The sequence below is a fragment of the Macaca fascicularis genome, chromosome 3, assembly GCF_037993035.2.
Source record: "Macaca fascicularis isolate 582-1 chromosome 3, T2T-MFA8v1.1".
NCBI lineage: Eukaryota > Metazoa > Chordata > Mammalia > Primates > Cercopithecidae > Macaca > Macaca fascicularis.
Window position 1 is genome coordinate 179,867,467 of NC_088377.1, and position 13,390 is coordinate 179,880,856.

Genomic DNA, 13,390 nt, shown 5'->3' on the forward strand with positions numbered 1-13,390 from the left:
GATTCAGTCTCAAAAAAATAATTAATTTAAAAAATTTGATATCTAAATGATACAATGATCTCAGGACAAAAATCAACAGAAGAAATAATGGTGTGTTTGAAAGAGTACAAGGTTTGAAATCAGAAAACCTGAGTTGCAATTCCAGTGCTGTTACTTAAAACAGAACCAATCTAGTTCTTCTAAATGCTACTGCAATATTCTTTTCATCATCGTAAGGCTAAAGCCTCCACCTGTGACCCAAATTCAATTCCCACACCAAGAGCGGTCCTAGATTGCACAGAATGTTGCACCTAAATTTAAATGGAAATGCCCAAAGAGAAGGAAAAGAAGAGAATAAAGAGGAGGAAAGGAGGAGGAAAAGAAGGAGAAGGAAAAGGAGAAAGACAGGAGCAAATCGCAAAATACAATTTCCAGAAAATCTCTTTTAACAATTTTTAAGCAGATACACAGAAAAAAAGTCCCAAGAGGAAACTGTCTCTTGGAGCTTCCCTAAAAATGAATGGAAAGAAGTCACTGGCAGTTACCAGCGTGTATTTCATGCTATTCTCGTTAGTGGGTGACTCATCCATGCCGGGTAGTGAATTTCCCAGGCTTTCAAATTTAAATGAATGTAGATAGTGCAAGGCATTCATTTTACCATGGAGTGTTTTCTCCTGTTGGTCATAAAAGGAATCCATTGTGTTATGATTAGGTCATGCTTGACCCACCTCAGGAATGTTTTCAGAGTGACAGAATATTTATTTCTCAGAGATGTCTCCAAGGTTCAAGGAAGTCTGATTGGCATACTTACAAAGGCCTTGTGATCCTAATAGGGTCTAAGACAAGTCCTCCCCTTCTTTTGTGGGCGGGCTGTTATTGTTAATCCAGCTGCACTTGGTAATGACGCCCACCTTTTCATTCTAAACATAGAATAAGAGAGTAATTAACAGAGCGTAATCACACCGAAAGAAAATCCTGCTTTCTAAAAAAATATTGCTTCAGAATAATTTAATTGTGCTTCACATGTTTTGAACAATTTTAGACAAGAATTTAACTTACTACTAGTAATAACATGTCACTTTTTCTCCATCTGTCATAATTACTCAATAAACACATAGGCTTCAAAAATTGCATCTAAACTTATGCATGCAAGTGGTGTACTTTCTGATCAAACCACTGTAGGCGGTGAGTAGTGCCATCAATCATTTTTTTTTTTTTGAGACAGAGTCTCGCTCTATCATCCAGGTTGGAGTGCAGTGGCGCAATCTCGGCTCACTGCAACCTCTGCCTCCCAGGTTCAAGTGATTCTCCTGCCTCAGCCTCTCAAGGAGCTGGGATTACAGGCATGTGCCACCACACCCACCTAATATTTTTGTATTTTCAGTAGCGACAGGGTTTCACCATGTTGGCCAGGCTGGTCTTGAACTCCTGACCTCAGGTGATCCACCTGCCTCAGCCTCCCAAAGTGCTGGGATTACAGGCATGAGCCACCATGCCTGGCCTTTCTTTTTTTTAAAATCCCCCTCCATGTCCCCCCATTGACAATACAGATGAGTCCCAGGGCCTGGGTTGAGATGTATATGGGATAGGTTAATTCAGCCTCCTCTTTCTGTTTGGTTGGGGTAATAACATATCCTGTGCTGAGCACCAGGAGGCTGGCACCACAAATCTTTGAGGCCAAAACTTGTAAGATTTCAGCTTCTGAAACAACAAATCAGACCCAAACTGGCACTGAGCTAAGGACTCAGTGCCTACCAGTTACAGTTTGCATTTGTCACTCATATTTGACAGGTAATTATTTCTCCTCAGATTTTTTGACTTAAAGGGACCTCAGGTGAGAGACTAGGGATAACAGAAAAGGGCAATTAGGTTATTGCTTAGCGGTTGTTACTGAATGTTAGAAATAACAGCTCGGGGTCATAAAGAAAACCAGCACTTGAACAAAAGATTTCTCAGCAAGGCAAATTTGCTTCTGCAGAAGGGTGCTGCTTGCACTCCTGGCCATGGCGATAGCAAACCGAGTGGGGTAGGGCAGGGGTTTTTATCCCTAATGCAGCAGTTCCTGTAGCTGTGTCCTTTCCCCATTGACTGGAGTCCAATCACACAATCTAAGCTGACTTGATTGGCTACTGTTTAAAATTGAATAGGGCTAACTAGGCAGGAAGGGAGAGGCTGTTTGTTAGAGCACAAGGTATGTCCGGGCATGTTAGGGCGCAGGAAAGGCTGGAGGGGTAGTTTTGATGGAAAGGACAATTGCAGAGCAAGTAATCAAGGAAATAGATGTGAATTACAGATTAGGGCTGGCTGGAAGGTTATTTACCATAACTAGGGGCAAGAAGAGGTACAAAGAACGAGGAAGTTAGGCTTGAAAATAGAGAACAAAGAACAAGGAAGCTGAACAAGCCAACTCTTTGAAGAGGAACTTACTGTACCTAACACTGAATAAGATTAACTGTGGCTTGTTTCCATTCAAATATCAAATCACAAAAATGGAAATCTTTCTTGAAACTCATAAAATTTAACTTTAAGGAAGATTTAGGTTTAACAATATCAATTCATTTTTGTTTTTGTTGTTTGTTTTTTGTGACAGGGTGTCACTCTATTGCCCAGCTCACTGCAACTTCCACATCCAGAGCTCACGCCATCCTACCCACCTCAGCCTCCTGAGTAGCTGGGACTACAGGCACATGCCACCAAGCCCAGCTAATTTTTGTATTTTTTTGGTACAGACGAGGTTTCACTATGTTGTCCAGGCTTGAACTCCTAAGCTCAAGTGATCTGCCTGCCGGGGCCTCTTAAAATGCTGAGATTACAGGCATGAACCACTGCACCCAGCCAATTCATATATTTTAATTGTTTCCTTTTTTGTTTTTGTTTTGGAGACTGAGTCTTGCTGTCAACTTGCTGGAGTGCAGTGGCGAGATCTTGGCTCACTGCACCTCTGCCTCCTGGGTTCAAGCGATTCTCCTGCCTCAGCCTCCCAAATAGCTGTGGAGACAGGCGTGAGCCACTGCGCCTGGCATGCACCAGGGTATTTATACAGGAACTGTTTTACCAGGTGGTCAGGTGGTGCCACAGGATAAAATATGACATCAATGTGGCCAAGGTCAAGAAGCAGGTAAGTGCCACCCAGGGAAGAGACCAGAGCATAAGTCAAGGTCACTGAGAACAGACAACATGCACACCAGGGTCAAGTATCTATTTACAGCAAGACAAGTGAGAACACAAAATCCAGTCCCTTGCAAGACATCAGTCCCCACAACTAGCAGATGCACTTCATATCCAATCCAGGCAGCATGGTCACATACAGGCCTTTTTGGGCTGTGGTAAGCTAGGCCCAGACCCTTGCCCCATGGGGTCTGAAATACAAAAAGCTGGGGGCCTGCCTGACACATGCATGGCTAAACAGTCTGTTTTTTATTTGTTTTTTTTGTTTGTTCATTTGTTTTTGAGATGGAGTTTTGTTCCTGTTGCCCAGGCTGGAGTGCAATGGTGTGATCTTGGCTCACTGCAACCTCTGCCTCCCAGGTTCAAGCGATTCTCCTGACTCTGCTTCCCAAGTAGCTGGGATTACAGGTGCCCACAATCATGCCCGGCTAATTTTTGTATTTTTAGTAGAGATGCAGTTTCACCATGTTGGCCAGGCTGGTCTGCCATTCCTGACCTCAGGTGATCCACCCTCCTCTGCCTCCGAAAGTGCTGGGATTACAGGCGTGAGCCACCGCACCCAGCCTGTTAAGCAGTTTTAAGAAAGGTTTACTTGTGCTCAATACAGAGGGAACAGCGACAGTCTGGTGTGCTCTGAGCTCTTGCATGCAATGTGCTTAGTGAGCTGGTCAGCACCTCCTGTACCAAGCTCAGGGTTCTTCTTGGGAACACTGGCGGCCTTTGGACCTTTCTTTCACAAAAATATTTGACATCATACATGTATCCTGATGGTCTTATATACTCAATATTTTTTGCAATAGCCCATGCAGGAAAAACATTGGACTAGACAAACTGTGAGATGTTGAAACAATGAAATACACACAGCAATAAAAGTAAACAGACTAGAGATATGCACGATAATATAGATGAATCTTAGAATTAATATCATGCAAAAATGCAAGACACAAAAGCATACATACTAATTCCATTATATGAAGTTCAAGAATAAGCAAAACTAAACTATTGTTTAGGAATAAATGCATGATTGGCAAAACACCAAAGAATGGCAAGTGACCAAAAGAAGTGACCAACATTCATAAAAGGCAGAACAGTAGTTGCCTCCATGGAAAAGGAGGGGTTTGAGCCGGATGTTGTTTCTAAACACAGGGATATTCTGAAATTTCCTGTCTTGATCCAGCTGATAATTAGATAAGTGTTTGCCTTATAAATATTTACTGCACTGAACATTCACTGTGGAGGCTACGAGAACGCACCACCCAGCCCTCCTATTACAAGGAGTATAACTTGACTGAGGGCCCAGATGCATGCAGAACCCCACTGCAGCATTGGGGCAAGGCCAACTCCACCCCTACAACAATGGGGTTGGCCCTGAGGCTGCTCCACTCATGAATGAGATTAACAGGTAGAGCAGGGCAGAACAGATCCTGGGAGGTACACAAGGCTTGCAACCACCAACTTTAGCTGAGGGGCTCCCCAACAGCTTTGCCAAACCTTCCCTAGACTTCAGGTCAATCTAGGACAAATCTACCCACCTCGCTCTCTCTCCCTCTGAATGAGACTCACAGGGGAACAATGACTGCCCTAGCCTTTCCCCAAAGCCTCTCTGATTCCCTCTCTATTTACTTTCCCAAAGGTATTTCTCTTAATAAAATCCTTGCACATTTAACCCCCTTCTTGGCCTCTGCTTCTCGAAGGACCCCAAGCTGGCAAAATTATGTTTTATTCCTTTTTTTTTTTTTTTTTGAGATGGAGTTTTGCTCTTGTTGCCCAGGCTGGAGTGCAATGGCACGATCTTGACTCACTACAACCTCCACCTCCCCAGGTTCAAGAGATTCTCCTGCCTCAGCCTCCCTAGTAGCTAGTACACGTGTTCATCACCACGCCCAGCAATTTTTTCTGTTTTTAGTAGAGACGGGGTTTCACCATGTTGGCTGGTCTCGAACTCCTGACCTCAGGTGATCCACCCACCTCAGCCTCCCAGTGTGCTGGGATTACAGGTGTGAGCCACAGCACCTGGCTGTTTTATTCCCTTTTCTACATGCGCATTCCATTCCTCAGTGTTAAAAATGTTTAAAACGGTCATGCCGGCTGGGCATGGTGAACCACGCCTGTAATCCCAGCACTTTGAGAAGCCGATGGTGGATCACAAGGTCAGGAGTTGGAGACTAGCCTGGCCAACATGGTGAAACCCCATTTCTACTAAAAATATAAAAATTAGCTGGGCGTAATGGCGCATGCCTGTAATCCCAGCTACTTGGTGTGTCTGGAATTGGTTCTTCCCCATGGGCTCTTGGTCTCACTGACTTCAAGAATGAAGCCACGGTGAGTGTTACAGTTCTTAAAGATGGTATGTCCGGAGTTTCTTCCTTCAGATGTTCAGATGTGTCCGGAGTTTCTTCCTTCTGGTGGGTTCTTGGGCTCGCTGACTTCAGAAGTGAAGCTGCAGACCTTCGCAGTGAGTGTTACAGCTCATAAAAACAGTGCATCCAGAGTTGTTCATTCCTCCCGGTGGGTTCATGGCCTCACTGGCTTCAGAAGTGAAGCTGCAGACCTTTGTGGTGAGTGTTACAGCCCATAAAGGTGGCGCAGACCCAAAGAGTAAGCAGCAGCAAGATTTATTGCGAACAGCGAAAGAACAAGGCTTCCCAAGCATGGAACTGGATGCAAGCACATTGCTGCTACTGGCCCTGGTGGCCTGCTTTTATTCCCTTATTTGACCCCACCTACATCCTGCTGATTAGTCCATTTTACAGAGAGCTGATTGGTCCATTTTACAGAGTGCTGATTGGTGCGTTTACAAACATTTAGCTGGACACAGAGTGCTAATTGGTGCATTTACAATCCTTTAGCTAGACAGAAAAGTTCTCCAAGTCCCCACCAGACCCAGAAGCCCAGCCAGCTTCACCTCTCATTTGGGAGGCTGAGGCAGGAGAATTGTTTGAATTCAGGAAGTGGAGATTACAGTGAGATCGCATCATTGCACTCCAGTCTAGGTGACAGAGCAAGACTCTGTCTTGAAGAAGAAAAGAAAAAAAAAAAAAAAAAAACTGTCATGCCAATCTGTATAGCAAAACAGTGAGGGGGAGATACTATCTGGTGGTGTATATATGGGGGTTGATGGTGTTGCTGAAATGCCCCTGTGATGGTTAATATTGTGTCAACTTGATTGGATTGAAGGATGCAAAGTACTGTTCCTGGGTGTGTCTGTGAGGGTGTTGCCAAAGGAGATTAACATTTGAGTCTGTTGTCTGGGAAAGGCAGACACACCTTCAATCTGGGCAAGCACAATCTAATCAGCTGCCAGTGTGACCAGAATAAAAGCAGGTAGAAGAACGTGGAAAGACTACACTGGTTTAGCCTCCCAGTCTACATCTTTCTCCCGTGCTGGGTGCTTCCTGCCCTTAAACATAACACTCCAAGCTCTTCAGCTTTGGGACTCACACTGGCTTCCTTGCTCCTCAGCTTGCAGACGGCCTATTGTGGGACCTTGTGATTGTCTGAGTCAATACTCCTTAATAAACTCCCCTTTATATATACATCCATCCTATTTGTTCTGTCCCTCCAGAGAACCCTGGCTAATACAGCCCCCAAAACCAACACTGACCTCTTAGGTTACCATTTGGAAAATGTGGGAAATCATGCTGTACTTGCCAGTGATCTTAAATGGTTTGTATTGGGCTAATTTCTTGAGAGAAGCTCTTCTCTTTTTTCCAATCTTTAAAGTGTGAGACAGAAAGGGCTAATAATGGTGAACATCTTTGCATGTATTTCTCTGTTTCCACATGTGCTGTCTCGGTGATCCTCACCATAACCCTATTACTGTTTTATGGAGAGGAAACCAAGCCACAGGGAGATTTAGTGATCTGCCTGTTGCGGCTTGTCTACTATGAGGGATAGCAAAGACAGACTTTGACTTACGGTCCTCAGTGTTTTCTTTCCTTCCTTGGCTGGACACCGTCTACATTTCAATACTATTACATTTATATTTTAACACTGAACCTTCTACTAAATAGGGCATTCGATCTCATAGAACTTCCAAGAAGCCTTAGTCCCCTCTCTGGGTTTCAGCCAATAGCTCATCTCAAGACATGTGGAGTCTTATCTCACTCTGGCTCTTGGTATTCACCCCAGACATTGTCCAGACAAACTAAAAAGAGCTCTATCAGGATCCCTGGCACCAAAGACCCAAACCAGGCCAGGACAACAAAAACAGTGAGGAGGAAGAAACTGAGCCCCTTGATGGTCCTGTTCCCCAGCCTACGCTCTCCCATCCACCCACTGACCACATTAGAAGGCAGCTTGTCACTGAGGAGTGACCTTGAACACAGGGGCCCTTAGATTCAGTGTGTGGCTAGGGTGTAAGGAAGAGCAAGCCCATTCTAGCTGCTTTTGCAGAAGCCAGAAGACATCTGGTAATTGCCAGGGAAATCCCTGCCATATCAGTGCCATAGGAAAGGGAAAGAAAGAAAAAGAGAGAAAGAAAGTGAGAAAGAAAAGAAAGAGAAGAAAGAGAAGAAAGAAAGAAAGAAAGAAGAGAAAGAGGAAGAGAGAAAGAAAGAAAAGAAAAAAAGAAAGGAAGAAAGAAGGAAGAAAGAAGGAAGGAAGGAAGGAAGGAAGGAAGGAAGGAAGGAAGGAAGGAAGGAAGGAAGGAAGGGAGGGAGGGAGGAAGGAAGGAAGGAACCCTGCCGTAAACCTCTCTTAGCAGCTCTGAAGACAGTCTCCAGATTTCCTGGTTGCATTAACCCTTAACCTTAGTCCCCAACCCTTTCCAGGGTTCAACCTGCATCCTCAGAGACCTGTCACAACCCTGCATCCTCAGAGACTGTGCTTCAGTGTCCCAGCCAAGTTTGCCACTGCTTAATTTGCCTTACCCAAAGAGCTCTCTTCTGGAAAATCTAGTGACCCGGGGTCACTAGAAAATTTATTTAAAGAGCTGGTTTGCCCTTGGGGAAAACTACATAGACCTGATAACTGAAAACACTGCATCATACCTGGTAATTGGAAAACAAATAGTTTGGAAGTGATGATTTAAATTACACCATGGAGGAAACAAAATATTAGGCATAATGAATATGGTTGATTATAAAAGAATATTCCTTTGATCTTTGATGGATTGCTATTCATAACACAGGCCAGCAGAAAAATGTAAATGCTGATATTATTTGGATTGATTACTACAGAATATATTTTTAATATATATATGTATTGCCCTCTGTAAATCCCCATTCAGCATCTGGAATGCATCTGCTACTAATTAGTAAAAGAGACTTAAAGCTTTCAATTCCCATTAAATAGCCCATTGACCCTCATCAACTGGGCAGTTCTTTTGATATAGTTTGGGGTTCTAGGCACACATGGTTTGTTATCTGTAGAACTATAACTAGTTTGCTTCTTTTCCCAAACTAGGAAGAGAAGCCAGCTTTTGGGAACCTGAGATGACCAGAACTTTTTTTACAACAGCCATGTTAGCATTATGTAGACAAGAGTGTATTGTATATCTTTCTGAAATAACACTTACTGCACAACTGATAAAGGTCTAGGATTTAGGACTGAAGGATATGTGAAAAAAATTCAGAATCTAAGCTGTTGGAGCTCTAAATTATTTTGAGTCTTAAAAGAATGTGACCTAAAAAAGAAAACTATAGACCAATATCCCTGATGAACATAGATGCAAAATTCTTCAACAACATACTAGTAAGCCAATTCAAACAGCACATCAAACAGCACACATGATGACCAAGGATGGGATGCAAGGATGGTTCAACATATGCAAATTAATAAATGTAATACATCATATAAACAGAATTATAGACAAAAACCATATAATCATCTTAATAGATGTGAAAAAAAGCATTAGATAAAATTCAGCATCCCTTTGTGATAAAAACCCTCAAGAAACTAAGCATAAAAGGAATATACATACCTCAAACTAATAAAAGCCATGTATGACAAACCCACAGCCAACATCATACAGAATGGGGAAAGGTTGAAAACATTCCCCCAACAAACTGGAATAAGACAAGGATGCCCACTTTCACCACCACTATTCAATGAAATACTGGAAGTCCTAGCCAGAGCAATTGAGCAAGAGAAAGAAGTAAAAGGCCTCCAAATTGAAAAATAGAAAGTCAAAGTATCCCTGTTTGATGATGACATGATCTTACATTTGAAAAAATCTAAAGGTTCCACCAAAAATCTCTTACATTTGATAAATGAATTTAGTAAATTTGTAGGACACAAAATTAATATACAAATACCAGGAGTATATCTATACACCAATTAGCAATATAGCTAAGAGTGAAATCAAGAAGACATCCTCCTTGCAATAGCTATAATATTAAAGAAAAATAAAATACCTTGGACTATATTTAACCAAGGAGGTAAAAGATGTCTCCAAGGAAAACTAGAGAACGCTGATGAAAGAAATTGGGGATGCTACAAACAAATGGAAAAAAAAAAAAAATCCCAGTTCATGGACTGGAAGAATTAATATTACTGAAATGGCCATACTACCCAAAGCAGTCTACAGATTCAATGCTATCCCCATCAAAATACCCACATTATTTTTCACAGAACTATTAAAAAAATTCTAAAATTCATGCAGAACCAAAAAAGGAGCTCAAATAACCAAAGCAATTCTAAGCAAAAGATTGAAGCTGGAGGCATTGCATTACCTGACTTCAAATTATACTCTGAATCTATAGTAACCAAAAACAGCATGATACTGGTATAAAATTAGACAAAAAGATCAATGAAACAGAATAGAGAACCCAGAAACAAAGCCACATATGTAAAGTCAACTGATCTTTGACAAAGTCAACAAGAACATACACTGGGAAGGGGACACCCTTTTCAATAAATGCTGCTGGGAAAACTGGAATGTCATATGCAGAAAAATGAATCTGGACCCCTGTCCCTCTCATCATATACAAATATCAACTCAAGATAAAGTAAAGACTTGCATGTAAGACCTGTGGCTATAAAAATACTGGAAGAAGACCGGGCACGGTGGCTCACACCTGTAATCTTAGCACTCTGGGAGGCCGAGGCCTGTGGATCACCTGAGGTCAGGAGTTTGAGAACAGCCTGACCAACATGATGAAACCCTGTCTCTACTAAAAATACAAAATTTAGCTGGGCATGGTGGTGCATGCCTGTAATCCCAGCTACTAGGGAGGCTGAGGCAGAAGAATCCCTTGAACTCAGGAGGAGGAGGATGCAGTGAGCCGCAATCACACCACTGCCCTCCAGACTGGACAACGAGAGTGAAATTCCATCTCAAAACAAAACAAAACAAAACAAAAAAAACCTGGAAAAAACTCATCTGGACGTTGGTCTAAGCAAAGAATTTAAGACCTCAAAAGCACAGGCAACAAAAACAAAAATAGACCAATTAGACTTAATTAAACTAAAAGCTTCTGCCAGCAAAAGAAATAATCAATAGAGTGAACAGACAACCTGCAGAATGGGAGAAAATATTTGCAAACTATGCATCTGACAGGGGACTGATATCCAGACTATACATACAAAGAACTCAACTCAACAAAAATAATAATAATGCCATTAAAAAGTGGGCAAGTGCCAGTCCATTGTCCTGTATGAGGAACCTGACCTTGTTCATACCACGGGGGCATCTGGCACAGGGCATTTCTCATTAATAATCTGCTTTTAAAGTCTTGATTTTAGGACCGATTCAGGTTTGGGTCTTATCAATATCTTCACTTAAGATAGGGGTCAGGCCGGGCGCAGTGGCTCAAGCCTGTAATTCCAGCACTTTGGGAGGCCAAGACGGGTGGATCACGAGGTCAGGAGATCGAGACCATCCTGGCTAACACGATGAAACCCCGTTTCTACTAAAAAATACAAAAAACTAGCCAAGCGAGGTGGCCGGCGCCTATAGTCCCAGCTACTCGGGAGGCTGAGGCAGGAGAATGGCGTAAACCCAGGAGGTGGAGCTTGCAGTGAGCTGAGATCCGGCCACTGCACTCCAGCCTGGGCGACAGAGTGAGACTCCGTCTCAAAAAAAAAAAAAAAAAAAGACAGGGGTCAGCATACTGTGGCTAGTGGACTGAATCCTGCCCACTGCCTAATAACATATGGTCTGTATCTGGTTTTTACATTTTTATTTTTTATTATTTTATTTTTTTAGACAGTCTTGCTCTGTCACCCAGGCTGGAGTGAAGTGACATGATCATAGCTCATTGCAGCCTCAAACTCCTGGGCTCAAGCAAACTTCCCGCCTCAGCCTCCTGAGTAGCTGGGACTGCAGATATGTGCCACCACATCTGGGTAATTTTTTTTTTTTTAATTTTTAACAGAGGAGAGGTCTCACTGTGTTGCCCAGGCTGGTCTCAAACTCCTGCGTCCAAGCGATACTCCTGGCTCGCTCAGCCTCCCAAAGTGTTGGGATTGTAAGCATGAGCCACCACACCCATCCTGATTTTCACATTTTTTAATGGTTGAAGACAAATTTTTAAGATATTTTATTATGTGAAAATCAGGCCAGGCACAGTGTCTCCCGCCTATAATCCCAGCACTTTGGAAGGCAGAAGCAGGCAGATCACATGAGGTCAGGAGTTTGAGACCAGCCTGGCCAATATGGTGAAACTCCATCTCTACTAAAAATACAAAAAAATTAGTCAGTTATAGTGGTGCATGCCTGTAGCCCCAGCTACTCAGGAGGCTGAGGCAGGAGAATCTCCTGAACCTGGGAGACAGAGCTTGCAGTGAACCAAGATCATGCCATTGTATTCCAGCCTGGGCAACAGAGCAAGACTGTCTCAAAAAAATAAAAATAAAAAATATGATATTTCATTATGTGAAAATCATGAAATTCAAATTTCATTTTAGTGAATAAACCTTTATTGAGACACAGTCATATCTGTCTGTTTAAAAAAAAAAAAAAAGGTGGGCAAAGGACATGAGTAGACATTTTTCTTTTTCTTTTCTTTTCTTTTTTTTTTTTTCTTGATGGAGTTTTCGCTCTTGTTGCCCAGGCTGGAGTATAATGCCATGATCTTGGCTCACTGCAACCCCCACCTCCATGGTTCAAGCGATTCTCCGGACTCAGCCTCCCGAGTAGCTGGGATTACAGGCACCCACCACCACGCCCGGCTAATTTTTTGCATTTTTAATAGAGAAGAAGTTTCACCATGTTGGCCAGGCTGGTCTCAAACTCCTGACCTCAGGTGATCTGCCCGCCTCAGCCTCCCAAAGTGCTGGGATTACAGGCATGAGCCACCACACCTGGCCCAACATTTTTCAAAAGAAGACATAAAAATGGCCAACAACTGTGGGAAAAAATGCTCAACATCACTACTTATCAGGGAAATGTAAGTTAAAACCACAATGAAATATCATCTAAGCCAGGCATGGTGACCCATGCTGTAATCCCAGCACTTTGGGAGGCCAAGACAGCAGGATCACCTGAGCCCATGAGTTTGACACCAGCCTGGACAACATAGAGAGAAGCCACCTGCACAAAAAATACAAACATTAGCCAGGCATGGTTGTGCACACCCATAGTCCCAGCCACTCAAGAGGCTCCAGCCTGGGCAACAGGGTAAGAGCCTGTCTCTAAACCAAACAAAAAAATTAAATATTATTTTATCCCACTCAGAACAGCTATTATTTAAAAGTCAGAAAAGACAACAACTATTGGCAAGGATGTGGAGAAAAGGGAACTCCTACGCAATGTTGGTGGGAATGTAAATTAGTAAGCCCTCTATGGAAAGCAGTTTGGAGATTTCTCAAAGAAGTAAAAATAGAACTACAATTCAATCCAGCAATCTCACTACTGAATATCTACCCTAAGGAAATCAATATGTGAAAAAGACACCTGCACTTGTAGTTTATTAAAGCACTTTAAAATAGCAAAGATGTGGAATCAACGTAAGTGTTCTTCCATGGATGATTTGATAAAGAAAATGTGGCATATATACACATAATTCAGCTATAAAAAAGAATGAAATCACGTCTTTTGCAGCAACATGGATGGAACTAGAGGCCAATGTCTTAGGTAAAGACCAGGCGCGGTGGCTCACACCTGTAATCCCAGTACCTTGGAAGGCCAACGTGGGCGGATCACCTGAGGGCAGCAGTTCAAGACCAGCCTGGCCAACATGGTGGAACCCCATCTCTACTAAAACTACAAAACTTAGCCAGGTATAGTGGCATGCACCTGTAATCCCAGCTACTCAGGGGGTTGAGACAGGAGAATTGCTTGAATCCAGGAGGTGGAGGT

At 42.8% G+C, this 13,390-nt stretch overlaps 1 non-coding gene across 1 annotated transcript; it reads right to left on the bottom strand.

Annotated features, from left to right (window-relative positions):
- Window positions 1-1,504: 1,504 nt before the first annotated feature.
- On the bottom strand, window positions 1,505-1,636 carry LOC123572655 (small nucleolar RNA SNORA51). Its single transcript, XR_006697208.2, has one exon. It is a non-coding gene; the product is annotated as a small nucleolar RNA SNORA51 (small nucleolar RNA).
- Window positions 1,637-13,390: the final 11,754 nt, after the last annotated feature.